This window comes from Pseudorasbora parva, chromosome 23 (assembly GCF_024679245.1).
Source record: "Pseudorasbora parva isolate DD20220531a chromosome 23, ASM2467924v1, whole genome shotgun sequence".
Lineage (NCBI taxonomy): Eukaryota > Metazoa > Chordata > Actinopteri > Cypriniformes > Gobionidae > Pseudorasbora > Pseudorasbora parva.
Window position 1 is genome coordinate 38,554,280 of NC_090194.1, and position 16,024 is coordinate 38,570,303.

Sequence of the window (16,024 nt, forward strand, 5' to 3'; positions counted from 1 at the left end):
GGTTAGGGTTAGGGTTAGGGTTAGGGTTAGGGTTAGGGTTAGGGTTAGGGTTAGGGTTAGGGTTAGGGTTAGGGTTAGGGTTAGGGTTAGGGTTAGGTTATAGGGATAAAAACGAAAAGTGCACCCCCTTGAAGTGCACCCCCCCTTAACTCCGCCCCCTTTGGTCCTAGGGGGCAGAAACTTCGCCCTTATACTAATTAGGCCACGCCCTGTCGATTGGGCGTGGTCCCATCCCTCTAGCTCCTCCCCTTTTCGAGATATGGTTTTGCACCCCCATAAGTGCACCCCCACTTTAACTCCACCCCCTTTGGTTCTAGGGGGAGCAACCTTCGCCCATTTACTAATTAGGCCACGCCCAGTCGATTGGGCTTGGTCCCATGCCTCTAGCGCCACCAGGTGCCGATATATGGTATTGCACCTTTTGTGATCTTGCACCCCCCGGTGCATTTTGCTTCCTTTTGTGCTAGGTGGAACAAAATTGGTGTATATACTAATTGGGCCACGCCCAGTCGATTGGGCTTGGTCCCATACCTCTAGCGCCACCAGGTGCCGAGATATGGTATTGCACCCCCGGTCCATTTTGCTTCCTTTTGTGCTAGGTGGAACAAAATTGGTGTATATACTAATTGGGCCACGCCCAGTCGATTGGGCTTGGTCCCGTTCCTCTAGCGCCACCAGGTGCCGAGATATGATATTGGGTTAGGTTAGGGAAAATTACAACATCTCCCCCCAAGCCAGAACTCGTCTGGAAAGGTTTGAAGTAGGGAGAATGAGGAGGGGCACTGGCCGACGCCTGTCAGACTATACTGTGTCGCCTGTGATTGGCTCCCGTCTAGGAGCAATGCCTTTTTTGGCTTATGGGCAAGGTGAGTAGCTTATTTTATCTTTTGGTTTTGTTGTTTTAAGAAACTTCTGTCTTTATGTTTCCATCAATTATGAACACTGGGGTAAAGTTTGTTATAATCCGTTCTTTTCGGTTTGGTTAGTCTGATGGGTAAGTTTTACTGATGAAAGTGATTGTTCTTGTTTCCTTTCCTGGTTTTTAGGAATTGCAAAGTTTCCAATCTGAACTTGCTCTGGACCAGCGAACCAAGCCGAAGCCTGATAATCCTGATCCAGCATTGCAATCCTCCCATAGGTGGAGTATTTTGGTATGTGGTAAAAGGTCAGGGAATTTGAAGTCTATGTAACAGGTCAGGGAATTTGAAGTCTACGTAAAAGGTGATTAAATGATTGAAAGGGTGATTATCGAGGTGTCAACTTAGATGGACTATATCTCTGTGTTGAGTTGGGCTATAGTGTTGATATTCGTGTCAAAGAAGGGTGAGGATAGCGCCTATTGAACGTGCCCCCGTGTGAGACTCTAGCGCCCCCTTAGGCCGCGATGTGTGGCTTGATAGGAAATGGTGCATTTAGTAAGGAAAGGTCCCTGAAGTTCAGGGTTTTATGGTGTGACAGGTATTACAGAGAGATGTTATGAGGTTGAGTTTGGCCTTGGTGCGTGCTTTCTTTTCCGAGATATAGGCGTTTTAATAGAAAAAGTGCTTTTATAAAAACGGACGCATACTTTGAAGGAAAGGTCCGAGTTGATTGGGTTTGGGGTGGTCAGGAGTGGTGATTAGGACGGTACTTTTGGTCTTTGTCCCGATACGGTAATATCTTTCGTTAATGAAATACGACAACTTCCTGTCTGGCTTTAAGGGTTAAAATCTTGGTCAAGAATTGGGTTTGTGGGTGGAGTTTGTGTGTGGTTTGTTAGTCACCCTGTCCTAGATAATATTAGTTGTATGGGTTGAATTAGGAGTTTGCTTTTGGGATTTTTTTGGTTAGGGTTAGGGTTAGGGTTAGGGTTAGGTTAGGGTTAGGGTTAGGGTTAGGGTTAGGTTAGGGTTAGGGTTAGGGTTAGGGTTAGGGTTAGGGTTAGGGTTAGGGTTAGGTTAGGGTTAGGGTTAGGGTTAGGGTTAGGGTTAGGGTTTGGGTTAGGGTTAGGGTTAGGGTTAGGGTTAGGGTTAGGGTTAGGGTTAGGGTTAGGGTTAGGGTTAGGGTTAGGGTTAGGGTTAGGGTTAGGGTTAGGGTTAGGGTTAGGGTTAGGGTTAGGGTTAGGGTTAGGGTTAGGGTTAGGGTTAGGTTATAGGGATAAAAACGAAAAGTGCACCCCCTTGAAGTGCACCCCCCCTTAACTCCGCCCCCTTTGGTCCTAGGGGGCAGAAACTTCGCCCTTATACTAATTAGGCCACGCCCTGTCGATTGGGCGTGGTCCCATCCCTCTAGCTCCTCCCCTTTTCGAGATATGGTTTTGCACCCCCATAAGTGCACCCCCACTTTAACTCCACCCCCTTTGGTTCTAGGGGGAGCAACCTTCGCCCATTTACTAATTAGGCCACGCCCAGTCGATTGGGCTTGGTCCCATGCCTCTAGCGCCACCAGGTGCCGATATATGGTATTGCACCTTTTGTGATCTTGCACCCCCCGGTGCATTTTGCTTCCTTTTGTGCTAGGTGGAACAAAATTGGTGTATATACTAATTGGGCCACGCCCAGTCGATTGGGCTTGGTCCCATACCTCTAGCGCCACCAGGTGCCGAGATATGGTATTGCACCCCCGGTCCATTTTGCTTCCTTTTGTGCTAGGTGGAACAAAATTGGTGTATATACTAATTGGGCCACGCCCAGTCGATTGGGCTTGGTCCCGTTCCTCTAGCGCCACCAGGTGCCGAGATATGATATTGGGTTAGGTTAGGGAAAATTACAACATCTCCCCCCAAGCCAGAACTCGTCTGGAAAGGTTTGAAGTAGGGAGAATGAGGAGGGGCACTGGCCGACGCCTGTCAGACTATACTGTGTCGCCTGTGATTGGCTCCCGTCTAGGAGCAATGCCTTTTTTGGCTTATGGGCAAGGTGAGTAGCTTATTTTATCTTTTGGTTTTGTTGTTTTAAGAAACTTCTGTCTTTATGTTTCCATCAATTATGAACACTGGGGTAAAGTTTGTTATAATCCGTTCTTTTCGGTTTGGTTAGTCTGATGGGTAAGTTTTACTGATGAAAGTGATTGTTCTTGTTTCCTTTCCTGGTTTTTAGGAATTGCAAAGTTTCCAATCTGAACTTGCTCTGGACCAGCGAACCAAGCCGAAGCCTGATAATCCTGATCCAGCATTGCAATCCTCCCATAGGTGGAGTATTTTGGTATGTGGTAAAAGGTCAGGGAATTTGAAGTCTATGTAACAGGTCAGGGAATTTGAAGTCTACGTAAAAGGTGATTAAATGATTGAAAGGGTGATTATCGAGGTGTCAACTTAGATGGACTATATCTCTGTGTTGAGTTGGGCTATAGTGTTGATATTCGTGTCAAAGAAGGGTGAGGATAGCGCCTATTGAACGTGCCCCCGTGTGAGACTCTAGCGCCCCCTTAGGCCGCGATGTGTGGCTTGATAGGAAATGGTGCATTTAGTAAGGAAAGGTCCCTGAAGTTCAGGGTTTTATGGTGTGACAGGTATTACAGAGAGATGTTATGAGGTTGAGTTTGGCCTTGGTGCGTGCTTTCTTTTCCGAGATATAGGCGTTTTAATAGAAAAAGTGCTTTTATAAAAACGGACGCATACTTTGAAGGAAAGGTCCGAGTTGATTGGGTTTGGGGTGGTCAGGAGTGGTGATTAGGACGGTACTTTTGGTCTTTGTCCCGATACGGTAATATCTTTCGTTAATGAAATACGACAACTTCCTGTCTGGCTTTAAGGGTTAAAATCTTGGTCAAGAATTGGGTTTGTGGGTGGAGTTTGTGTGTGGTTTGTTAGTCACCCTGTCCTAGATAATATTAGTTGTATGGGTTGAATTAGGAGTTTGCTTTTGGGATTTTTTTGGTTAGGGTTAGGGTTAGGGTTAGGGTTAGGTTAGGGTTAGGGTTAGGGTTAGGGTTAGGTTAGGGTTAGGGTTAGGGTTAGGGTTAGGGTTAGGGTTAGGGTTAGGGTTAGGTTAGGGTTAGGGTTAGGGTTAGGGTTAGGGTTAGGGTTTGGGTTAGGGTTAGGGTTAGGGTTAGGGTTAGGGTTAGGGTTAGGGTTAGGGTTAGGGTTAGGGTTAGGTTTATGAAATTACAACAGCTCCCTCCCGAACCTAGCCTTCGGCCAGGCCGGAAGGGAGACTGAGGAAGTGCACTGGCCGACGCTTGTTAGACTCTGCTGTCGTCCCTGTTTTCTTGGGACTGCCGACTTGGCATTGGGTACCCACGAACAAAAAAACCTCCCCCCCGGGGGAAACGCTAGACCGGGCTAGGCCACGCATCTCCCCAAACTCTAAACCTAACCCCCCAACGAATCCCCACCCACCGCACGCACCCACCCCAAACACAAAACCCCACGACACGGCTTCATAGACCGCTCCGAACTAAACAGTTAAGCTACTGGGTAAGCTTTACGATAACCCAAACATCCCCCCCTCGGGGCTGCAATGAGTAGGGCTACCCGGCAAGGGTATCAAGAATCCTGAGAAATATAAACCTGACAATACTCCATAGAGCGGTGAAACACGGATCGATATGGGGATAGACCTCCTCCAAAATCAACCCATCCTTAGGGCTGTGACCAGTAGGGTTATGCTCTAGCCCCATTCGATCCATCCGGGCTGTACCGGCTAGGGTTCAAACCATGCCCCCGGTCTGTGATGGGTAGGGTTAGGTAGATTATTAAACTCATACCCCAGGTCTGTGATGGGTAGGGTTAGGTATCAGCCCCCACTAATACCACAGGTCTGTGACGGGTAGGTTTAGGCAGGGATCGGTATGGGGATAGATCCTCAAAAACCAAGTCACTGCTCATTACCCCTGTGACGGGTAGGTTTAGGTATAAGCCACTGATTCATCAGGTCAGTGATGGGTAGGTTTAGGTATAAGCCACTGATTCATCAGGTCAGTGACGGGTAGGTTTAGGTATAAGCCACTGATTCATCAGGTCAGTGATGGGTAGGTTTAGGTATAAGCCACTGATTCGTCCGGTCAGTGACGGGTAGGTTTAGGTATAAACCCCTGATTCCTCCGGTCAGTGACGGGTAGGTTTAGGTATAAGGCACTCATTCGTCAATGACGGGTAGGCTTAGGTATGATTCCGACATCCGCCAATCACAAGAAACCCACACGTCCACTAAGGTTGTGAGAGTGAAGTTAAGACGGATAGTGTGCGGGTAATCCCCAGACCAATCCTCAGTCTGTTAGAACTGTGACCAATACTGTGTGGGTGTTCCCAACACTAATCATCAGTCCGTTAGGAACGTGATAGTTAATTACGGCGTAAATCGATCAGCCTATATCCCACAAGACCATTAAGGTTGTGAGAGGGAAGTTAAACGGGTAATGTAAGGGTAAATCCCAAGACCCATCATCCGTCTGTTAGGACTGTGATAGTTAATTAAGGCATAAACCGATCACCCGATATCCCAAAAGACCACTAAGGTTGTGAGAGGGAAGTTATGGCGGGTATGTAAGGGTCAATCCCAACACCAATCATCAGTCCATTAGGACTGTGATGATTAATTAAGGTGTAAAAAAACCCCAAATCTACTACGGTTATGAGTGAGTTTAAAACAGTTACTGTGTGGGTGTTCCCAACACTAATCATCAGTCCGTTAGGACCGTGATAGTTAATTACGGCGTAAATTGATCACAAGATACCCCCCAAGACCACTAAGGTTATGAGAGGGAAGTTATGGCGGGTATGTAAGGGTCAATCCCAACATCAATCAACCGTCCATTAGGACTGTGATGATTAATTAAGGTGTAAAAACCCACAAATCTACTACGGTTGTGAGTGAGTTTAAAACGGATACTGTGTGGGTATTCCCAACCCTAATCATCAGTCCGTTAGGACCGTGATAGTTAATTACGGCGTAAATCGATCAGCCTATATCCCACAAGACCATTAAGGTTGTGAGAGGGAAGTTAAAACGGGTAATATAAGGGTAAATCCCAAGACCCATCATCAGTCTGTTAGGACTGTGATAGTTAATTAAGGCATAAACCGATCACCAGATATCCCACAAGGCCATTAAGGTTGTGAGAGGGAAGTTATGGCGGGTATGTAAGGGTTAATCCCAACACCAATCATCCGTCCATTAGGACCGTGATGATTAATTAAGGTGTAAAAAACCCACAAATCTACTACGGTTGTGAGTGAGGTTAAAATAGATACTGTGCGGGTATTCCCAACCCTAATCATCAGTCCGTTAGGACCGTGATAGTTAATTACGGCGTAAAATCGATCACAAGATACCCCACAAGACCCCTAAGGTTGTGAGAGGGAAATGAAGACGGGTAATACAAGGTTAGTTCCCCATACCAATCATCAATCCGTTAGGACTGTGACAATTAATTAAGGTAAATGGACTGCCAATATTATCAACCGGTTAGGTCGAAAAAGACTTTAGGACAATTCGCCAAGATTTATCAAACTACGATAGTGTACATTATTACGACGCAAACCCTTCACAAGACCATCAAGGTTGTGAGAGGGAGGTTAAGATGGGTAATGTAAGGTTACTTCCCTACACCAGTTAATACAGGTAAATGAACTGCCAATATTATAAAAATTGCTAGGCCATAAGGTTTTGGACAATTTGCCAAGATTTACCAAAACTACGAGAGGGTAAATTATTTAGAAATGAAATAAGAGGCTTGAACATCAAGACCCCATTAACATCCTTAATTCCCCAACAGTTTGGTGAGGAAAATGATTTTCAGACACTGTCATCAGTAGTGTACCAGAGTCTCATCGGGTGTTTCGGCTCTTACACACTAGACACCCTCCTCTCTGGCGGCCCGCCTTGGATGATCAGACCAAGACCAGTGTCCTATAGCCAATTGCTAACCTAAGCTACCACTAACCCAGCTCTGCAAAGCCATGCGTTGCGTCTGGTGGAATTTAATGACTAAAACTAAAACCTAAAAGTTACTGGTTTACAAAATTACTCTTAAATTAAAAATACTACGATCAGTGCGTTGCATGTTGGTGCAAAAAATGTGCCGTTGCATGGGGGGTGCTAATCACCCATAGAAGACTGGGCTCCAATTAAGGCCTGTTAGCCCCAGACCACCGTTCCTGCGTGCTGTCCAAGTGGACCCAGGGCGGCTGGATACTTACCGCTCCCCCAAACAACCCTTCGTTAACACCGCAAGGTATCCCAGGTTGCCCGAAAAGAGCTAGAGGGAAACGTCTGCCATCTGGGCCCCATGTCGGAGAAAGTTTTCTGCCGACTTGACATGGAAGAAACTGCCCCGGGACAGAGGCAGACCTCCCAAAAACCCAAAAATATTGGGTCGAGGTTCCAGACTGGCGGATGCACATTGCTGTACATCAAGCTTCTACCAGCCTTTTCCCTCTGGGAAATACACCACCCTGAAAAGTCCCCCAAGCAAGCCCTCGTTAACACCGCAAGGTATCCAGGCTGCCCGAAAAGACCCACCAAGGCTGGAGTTCCAGACTGGCGGATGCACATTGCTGCACACCAAGCTTCTACCAGCCCTTTCCTCCTGGGAATTCCCATACCGAACCGACCAACCAGCAACCCTTCGTTAACACCGCAAGGTATCCAGGTTACTACCCAGACTGGCGGATGCACATTGCTGTACATCAAGCTTCTACCAGTCGTTTTCCCTAGCGGGATTCAATCACACCCAACAAAAATTGTTCTTACCTGAACAATTGTCGGGCGCTCGAAATCCCTAAACCCACCCGCCAAGACCAAAATGCCCCTAATATGGGGCTGCATACCTCAGTCGTGGTGACTTTTCTCAACGTTTTCAAATTCGCTGTCTTACTGAAAAAATCCCAGTTTATACCAATATAACACAATTTTAAGGCAAAAAACCTTTCCCGGTTGAATATTTTGGTAAAATAAAAACCGTCTTAGCCCCAAAATTGGGTTATCCATTCCTCAAGTTCATTAACTCACCTATTAAAGCCAATTGATCATCCATCCCTAAGTTTAGACCATTACCGAAGCAATTTCGGTATATGTCCTAGTTAACTCTGAAGCCAAAACCCCACTTTTGCCTTAATTGATCAAAAAGCCCCCCGATGCTGTTAAGCAGCTGGCCGTCCCCAATTAACTGAATATATCGAAATTCTGTCCGATATTAATCCAATATTCCATTCTAGCCTCCCAAACTGGCTAAATATCATCAAACTATTTCTTGACGGTGTATGTTATCCAGCAGTAGCTTAAAGATCTCACTGGCAATCCCTACATTCAGTACTCACCTCTAACTAAAGGTTTCAGATGTGCTAATTGCTCCCCGGTTTCCTTTGAAATCAGGCGATCGCTTCCTAACCCGATCTGTATTATGTAGGGATCTTTTCCCTTTATTATTCGGATTCTCACGGTCGCCTACCACTGATTTCAATGGATCCCATAACTGGGTCCAGAATAGCTCAGATCGAGGCAATAGTTTGGGACAGCTGTCCCCTCCTTTCCTCAAGTCATCACCGCCATTCTTTTTCCAAGTCCAATTTTGGATAATATTTTTTATTTATTTTAATTTTTTTATTTTATTAAAGGAACAAATGACTTTTTTTGTATTTTTTTTATATATTATTTGATTTTTTTGTAATTTTTGTTATTTTTTTGTAATTTTTTTGTTTTTTTTAAGGGATTTTGTACTTTTTTTGCTTTTTTTTGCTTTTTTTCCTTTTTTTTCTTTCTTTTTTCCCCCCCCATTAATTAATGAATCTCTACAGTAATTTTGTTTAACATTTTATTTAAACCAAAATATTCCATTAAAGCCCACCCAACTTAGTCCCCTCTTGAAAAACAAACCAAGGACACTTCTTTATTACGGACCTTTACGCTTTTAGGTATCCCAACCAGTGGGTGAACATGGCCACCCCAGTTGGCAGGGTCCAATGGATCTTGTCCTTAACAGTCCTAAATTTTTCGTCCGGCAATAAGGGAATGCAACGGCTGAAGCCCCGAATTACTCTATTCATGGCTCCCAAATTGTCCAACTCTGTCTTGGGCAATTCCCGGCTGGCGTTAATCATCGGGACATAGACCTCCGCCCTTGGGAAGGTCCGAATTGCCACCTCCCTAAGGCCCTCTAAATTCCTTCTGACCAGTTCTATGTCTCTCTGATGGCGGTCATTAAGGCCAAATGACAGAACAACTTGCCTGACCACATTGCAGACCTTAGTTTTATGTTTTAAAACATACCGGGCCTGTGCCAAGTTGGCTCCCGGGAACGTATCGACCTCCACGTCCCCTCGGTCCACTGTGGGGAGCCTGGACATGTTGGAGTCCCCCATGATCAATACCCTTCTGGTGGGGGCCAGCACCCAGTTCTTACACTTGTCCCCCTTGCTGTCGTGGCGGATATGAATACTCTGATTCAAGTCTCTCGAGGGAGCAGGCGGGAGCACCTCCTGTCCCCCTGTAGCCCCTGCGGAGGTAGTTCCCTCCTGTTCCACTGGTTGAATCCCAGCCAGTTTTTCCACTCCTCCTTTAACCACCCCCTGTTCTAATTGTCCCCCCTCCCCTCCTTCTTCCACTTCCAAAAACCATAATGGGCTACTCCCCAGGTCTGACCAAGACCCTTCGTCTTGTTCCGCACCAGCCTGTGGTTCCTGTTGTGGTCCTTCGGCCCCCAACCCAAATGAAGCACGTGCCAAGGTCCCTTGGACCTGTTCATCCCTTCCTGCTGTTGGCCTACTCCTAACCCTCTTCTCCCTTTGGGGTAAAGGAGCCAGCTGAGGGGTTTCCCCAACCGGTGGCTGCCCCTGTTGCGCACCGACACCTGGAGCAGTCGGGCCTGGACGAGGGCTCGTCCTCCCCTCCTGTACTTCCATCCCCTGTTCTGTGCCCCCTGCTCCTGATAGCAGTTGCCTGGCCTCTTGTTTGGCCAGTCTCATTGTGAGTGGCCCAATAGTCTTAAGGTTTTTTCTTGCCCACTTGCATGCCACCTCCCATGCTTCCTCCCACCGGTCTCTGGGTAACACTCTCACTAACTCTCTCGCCTCCCTTAACGCTTCCTCATAGTGGTTCTCCAGGATCACTGTCCCTGTATACAACCAATTCTTTGCGTTACCAAAGCCCAGCCACTCTGCTTTGGCCGTAGGGAATGCCGGTCTGGCAATCCCGGCCATGCGTTTGGCCAAGCGGCTCATTCTTGCCGGCTGGGTCCCTGCTTCCTCCGGGCCCCGCATCACCCTTGAGTGGTGGAATGCCTTTAGGAACCTGTACAAGGTCCTGACTGCCAGCCTAAAATTCACTTCCTCCGCCATTGGACTTGCTTCCCAATCCGCTCTGTCCAAGACAGAAACATAAAATTAGTACCCACCCCCAAACTAACTGAATCCTATTACTAACCCCCAACACCCCCCCATTCAGAGACGAACTAAGAAGTGCTAGACCTGTATGGGCCACACACTTCACAAGGGCCTGTCTGGGCCTAGTTCGCACTCCCTTCCCGCGTCTCCCCCGGCCAAAGGCCGAAAGAGACGCGGGAGGGAGCCTCTGACCCCCCCAGCCACCCGCCATCCCCGGTGCACATTTACCTATTTAATTAAAACAATCCACCCTATCCTCCTCATCGAGATCCTCAAGACCCCTATTTGCGGGTGGAGATGCGAGGTCCCGACTGGACGAGCTCCGGACCAGCGAACCCAAACCCCGACCCGAAGGCCAAGGTCGGATAATCCTGGCCCGGCATCACATTCCACCAGCGAGTAATTAACAATCACAACCCCTTAACTCATTATCAAGGCTTACCGATGCTAGACGAGCTAAGCTAATCCCCATAACCCATTTCCGACCCCTAATTGGGTCTGTACAGCAGGTCAGGTCCGATGGCTCTGGCTGGGTTAGGTTTATGAAATTACAACAGCTCCCTCCCGAACCTAGCCTTCGGCCAGGCCGGAAGGGAGACTGAGGAAGTGCACTGGCCGACGCTTGTTAGACTCTGCTGTCGTCCCTGTTTTCTTGGGACTGCCGACTTGGCATTGGGTACCCACGAACAAAAAAACCTCCCCCCCGGGGGAAACGCTAGACCGGGCTAGGCCACGCATCTCCCCAAACTCTAAACCTAACCCCCCAACGAATCCCCACCCACCGCACGCACCCACCCCAAACACAAAACCCCACGACACGGCTTCATAGACCGCTCCGAACTAAACAGTTAAGCTACTGGGTAAGCTTTACGATAACCCAAACATCCCCCCCTCGGGGCTGCAATGAGTAGGGCTACCCGGCAAGGGTATCAAGAATCCTGAGAAATATAAACCTGACAATACTCCATAGAGCGGTGAAACACGGATCGATATGGGGATAGACCTCCTCCAAAATCAACCCATCCTTAGGGCTGTGACCAGTAGGGTTATGCTCTAGCCCCATTCGATCCATCCGGGCTGTACCGGCTAGGGTTCAAACCATGCCCCCGGTCTGTGATGGGTAGGGTTAGGTAGATTATTAAACTCATACCCCAGGTCTGTGATGGGTAGGGTTAGGTATCAGCCCCCACTAATACCACAGGTCTGTGACGGGTAGGTTTAGGCAGGGATCGGTATGGGGATAGATCCTCAAAAACCAAGTCACTGCTCATTACCCCTGTGACGGGTAGGTTTAGGTATAAGCCACTGATTCATCAGGTCAGTGATGGGTAGGTTTAGGTATAAGCCACTGATTCATCAGGTCAGTGACGGGTAGGTTTAGGTATAAGCCACTGATTCATCAGGTCAGTGATGGGTAGGTTTAGGTATAAGCCACTGATTCGTCCGGTCAGTGACGGGTAGGTTTAGGTATAAACCCCTGATTCCTCCGGTCAGTGACGGGTAGGTTTAGGTATAAGGCACTCATTCGTCAATGACGGGTAGGCTTAGGTATGATTCCGACATCCGCCAATCACAAGAAACCCACACGTCCACTAAGGTTGTGAGAGTGAAGTTAAGACGGATAGTGTGCGGGTAATCCCCAGACCAATCCTCAGTCTGTTAGAACTGTGACCAATACTGTGTGGGTGTTCCCAACACTAATCATCAGTCCGTTAGGAACGTGATAGTTAATTACGGCGTAAATCGATCAGCCTATATCCCACAAGACCATTAAGGTTGTGAGAGGGAAGTTAAACGGGTAATGTAAGGGTAAATCCCAAGACCCATCATCCGTCTGTTAGGACTGTGATAGTTAATTAAGGCATAAACCGATCACCCGATATCCCAAAAGACCACTAAGGTTGTGAGAGGGAAGTTATGGCGGGTATGTAAGGGTCAATCCCAACACCAATCATCAGTCCATTAGGACTGTGATGATTAATTAAGGTGTAAAAAAACCCCAAATCTACTACGGTTATGAGTGAGTTTAAAACAGTTACTGTGTGGGTGTTCCCAACACTAATCATCAGTCCGTTAGGACCGTGATAGTTAATTACGGCGTAAATTGATCACAAGATACCCCCCAAGACCACTAAGGTTATGAGAGGGAAGTTATGGCGGGTATGTAAGGGTCAATCCCAACATCAATCAACCGTCCATTAGGACTGTGATGATTAATTAAGGTGTAAAAACCCACAAATCTACTACGGTTGTGAGTGAGTTTAAAACGGATACTGTGTGGGTATTCCCAACCCTAATCATCAGTCCGTTAGGACCGTGATAGTTAATTACGGCGTAAATCGATCAGCCTATATCCCACAAGACCATTAAGGTTGTGAGAGGGAAGTTAAAACGGGTAATATAAGGGTAAATCCCAAGACCCATCATCAGTCTGTTAGGACTGTGATAGTTAATTAAGGCATAAACCGATCACCAGATATCCCACAAGGCCATTAAGGTTGTGAGAGGGAAGTTATGGCGGGTATGTAAGGGTTAATCCCAACACCAATCATCCGTCCATTAGGACCGTGATGATTAATTAAGGTGTAAAAAACCCACAAATCTACTACGGTTGTGAGTGAGGTTAAAATAGATACTGTGCGGGTATTCCCAACCCTAATCATCAGTCCGTTAGGACCGTGATAGTTAATTACGGCGTAAAATCGATCACAAGATACCCCACAAGACCCCTAAGGTTGTGAGAGGGAAATGAAGACGGGTAATACAAGGTTAGTTCCCCATACCAATCATCAATCCGTTAGGACTGTGACAATTAATTAAGGTAAATGGACTGCCAATATTATCAACCGGTTAGGTCGAAAAAGACTTTAGGACAATTTGCCAAGATTTATCAAACTACGATAGTGTACATTATTACGACGCAAACCCTTCACAAGACCATCAAGGTTGTGAGAGGGAGGTTAAGATGGGTAATGTAAGGTTACTTCCCTACACCAGTTAATACAGGTAAATGAACTGCCAATATTATAAAAATTGCTAGGCCATAAGGTTTTGGACAATTTGCCAAGATTTACCAAAACTACGAGAGGGTAAATTATTTAGAAATGAAATAAGAGGCTTGAACATCAAGACCCCATTAACATCCTTAATTCCCCAACAGTTTGGTGAGGAAAATGATTTTCAGACACTGTCATCAGTAGTGTACCAGAGTCTCATCGGGTGTTTCGGCTCTTACACACTAGACACCCTCCTCTCTGGCGGCCCGCCTTGGATGATCAGACCAAGACCAGTGTCCTATAGCCAATTGCTAACCTAAGCTACCACTAACCCAGCTCTGCAAAGCCATGCGTTGCGTCTGGTGGAATTTAATGACTAAAACTAAAACCTAAAAGTTACTGGTTTACAAAATTACTCTTAAATTAAAAATACTACGATCAGTGCGTTGCATGTTGGTGCAAAAAATGTGCCGTTGCATGGGGGGTGCTAATCACCCATAGAAGACTGGGCTCCAATTAAGGCCTGTTAGCCCCAGACCACCGTTCCTGCGTGCTGTCCAAGTGGACCCAGGGCGGCTGGATACTTACCGCTCCCCCAAACAACCCTTCGTTAACACCGCAAGGTATCCCAGGTTGCCCGAAAAGAGCTAGAGGGAAACGTCTGCCATCTGGGCCCCATGTCGGAGAAAGTTTTCTGCCGACTTGACATGGAAGAAACTGCCCCGGGACAGAGGCAGACCTCCCAAAAACCCAAAAATATTGGGTCGAGGTTCCAGACTGGCGGATGCACATTGCTGTACATCAAGCTTCTACCAGCCTTTTCCCTCTGGGAAATACACCACCCTGAAAAGTCCCCCAAGCAAGCCCTCGTTAACACCGCAAGGTATCCAGGCTGCCCGAAAAGACCCACCAAGGCTGGAGTTCCAGACTGGCGGATGCACATTGCTGCACACCAAGCTTCTACCAGCCCTTTCCTCCTGGGAATTCCCATACCGAACCGACCAACCAGCAACCCTTCGTTAACACCGCAAGGTATCCAGGTTACTACCCAGACTGGCGGATGCACATTGCTGTACATCAAGCTTCTACCAGTCGTTTTCCCTAGCGGGATTCAATCACACCCAACAAAAATTGTTCTTACCTGAACAATTGTCGGGCGCTCGAAATCCCTAAACCCACCCGCCAAGACCAAAATGCCCCTAATATGGGGCTGCATACCTCAGTCGTGGTGACTTTTCTCAACGTTTTCAAATTCGCTGTCTTACTGAAAAAATCCCAGTTTATACCAATATAACACAATTTTAAGGCAAAAAACCTTTCCCGGTTGAATATTTTGGTAAAATAAAAACCGTCTTAGCCCCAAAATTGGGTTATCCATTCCTCAAGTTCATTAACTCCCCTATTAAAGCCAATTGATCATCCATCCCTAAGTTTAGACCATTACCGAAGCAATTTCGGTATATGTCCTAGTTAACTCTGAAGCCAAAACCCCACTTTTGCCTTAATTGATCAAAAAGCCCCCCGATGCTGTTAAGCAGCTGGCCGTCCCCAATTAACTGAATATATCGAAATTCTGTCCGATATTAATCCAATATTCCATTCTAGCCTCCCAAACTGGCTAAATATCATCAAACTATTTCTTGACGGTGTATGTTATCCAGCAGTAGCTTAAAGATCTCACTGGCAATCCCTACATTCAGTACTCACCTCTAACTAAAGGTTTCAGATGTGCTAATTGCTCCCCGGTTTCCTTTGAAATCAGGCGATCGCTTCCTAACCCGATCTGTATTATGTAGGGATCTTTTCCCTTTATTATTCGGATTCTCACGGTCGCCTACCACTGATTTCAATGGATCCCATAACTGGGTCCAGAATAGCTCAGATCGAGGCAATAGTTTGGGACAGCTGTCCCCTCCTTTCCTCAAGTCATCACCGCCATTCTTTTTCCAAGTCCAATTTTGGATAATATTTTTTATTTATTTTAATTTTTTTATTTTATTAAAGGAACAAATGACTTTTTTTGTATTTTTTTTTTTTTTTTTTTTTTATATATTATTTGATTTTTTTGTAATTTTTGTTATTTTTTTGTAATTTTTTTGTTTTTTTTAAGGGATTTTGTACTTTTTTTGCTTTTTTTTGCTTTTTTTCCTTTTTTTTCCTTCTTTTTTCCCCCCCCATTAATTAATGAATCTCTACAGTAATTTTGTTTAACATTTTATTTAAACCAAAATATTCCATTAAAGCCCACCCAACTTAGTCCCCTCTTGAAAAACAAACCAAGGACACTTCTTTATTACGGACCTTTACGCTTTTAGGTATCCCAACCAGTGGGTGAACATGGCCACCCCAGTTGGCAGGGTCCAATGGATCTTGTCCTTAACAGTCCTAAATTTTTCGTCCGGCAATAAGGGAATGCAACGGCTGAAGCCCCGAATTACTCTATTCATGGCTCCCAAATTGTCCAACTCTGTCTTGGGCAATTCCCGGCTGGCGTTAATCATCGGGACATAGACCTCCGCCCTTGGGAAGGTCCGAATTGCCACCTCCCTAAGGCCCTCTAAATTCCTTCTGACCAGTTCTATGTCTCTCTGATGGCGGTCATTAAGGCCAAATGACAGAACAACTTGCCTGACCACATTGCAGACCTTAGTTTTATGTTTTAAAACATACCGGGCCTGTGCCAAGTTGGCTCCCGGGAACGTATCGACCTCCACGTCCCCTCGGTCCA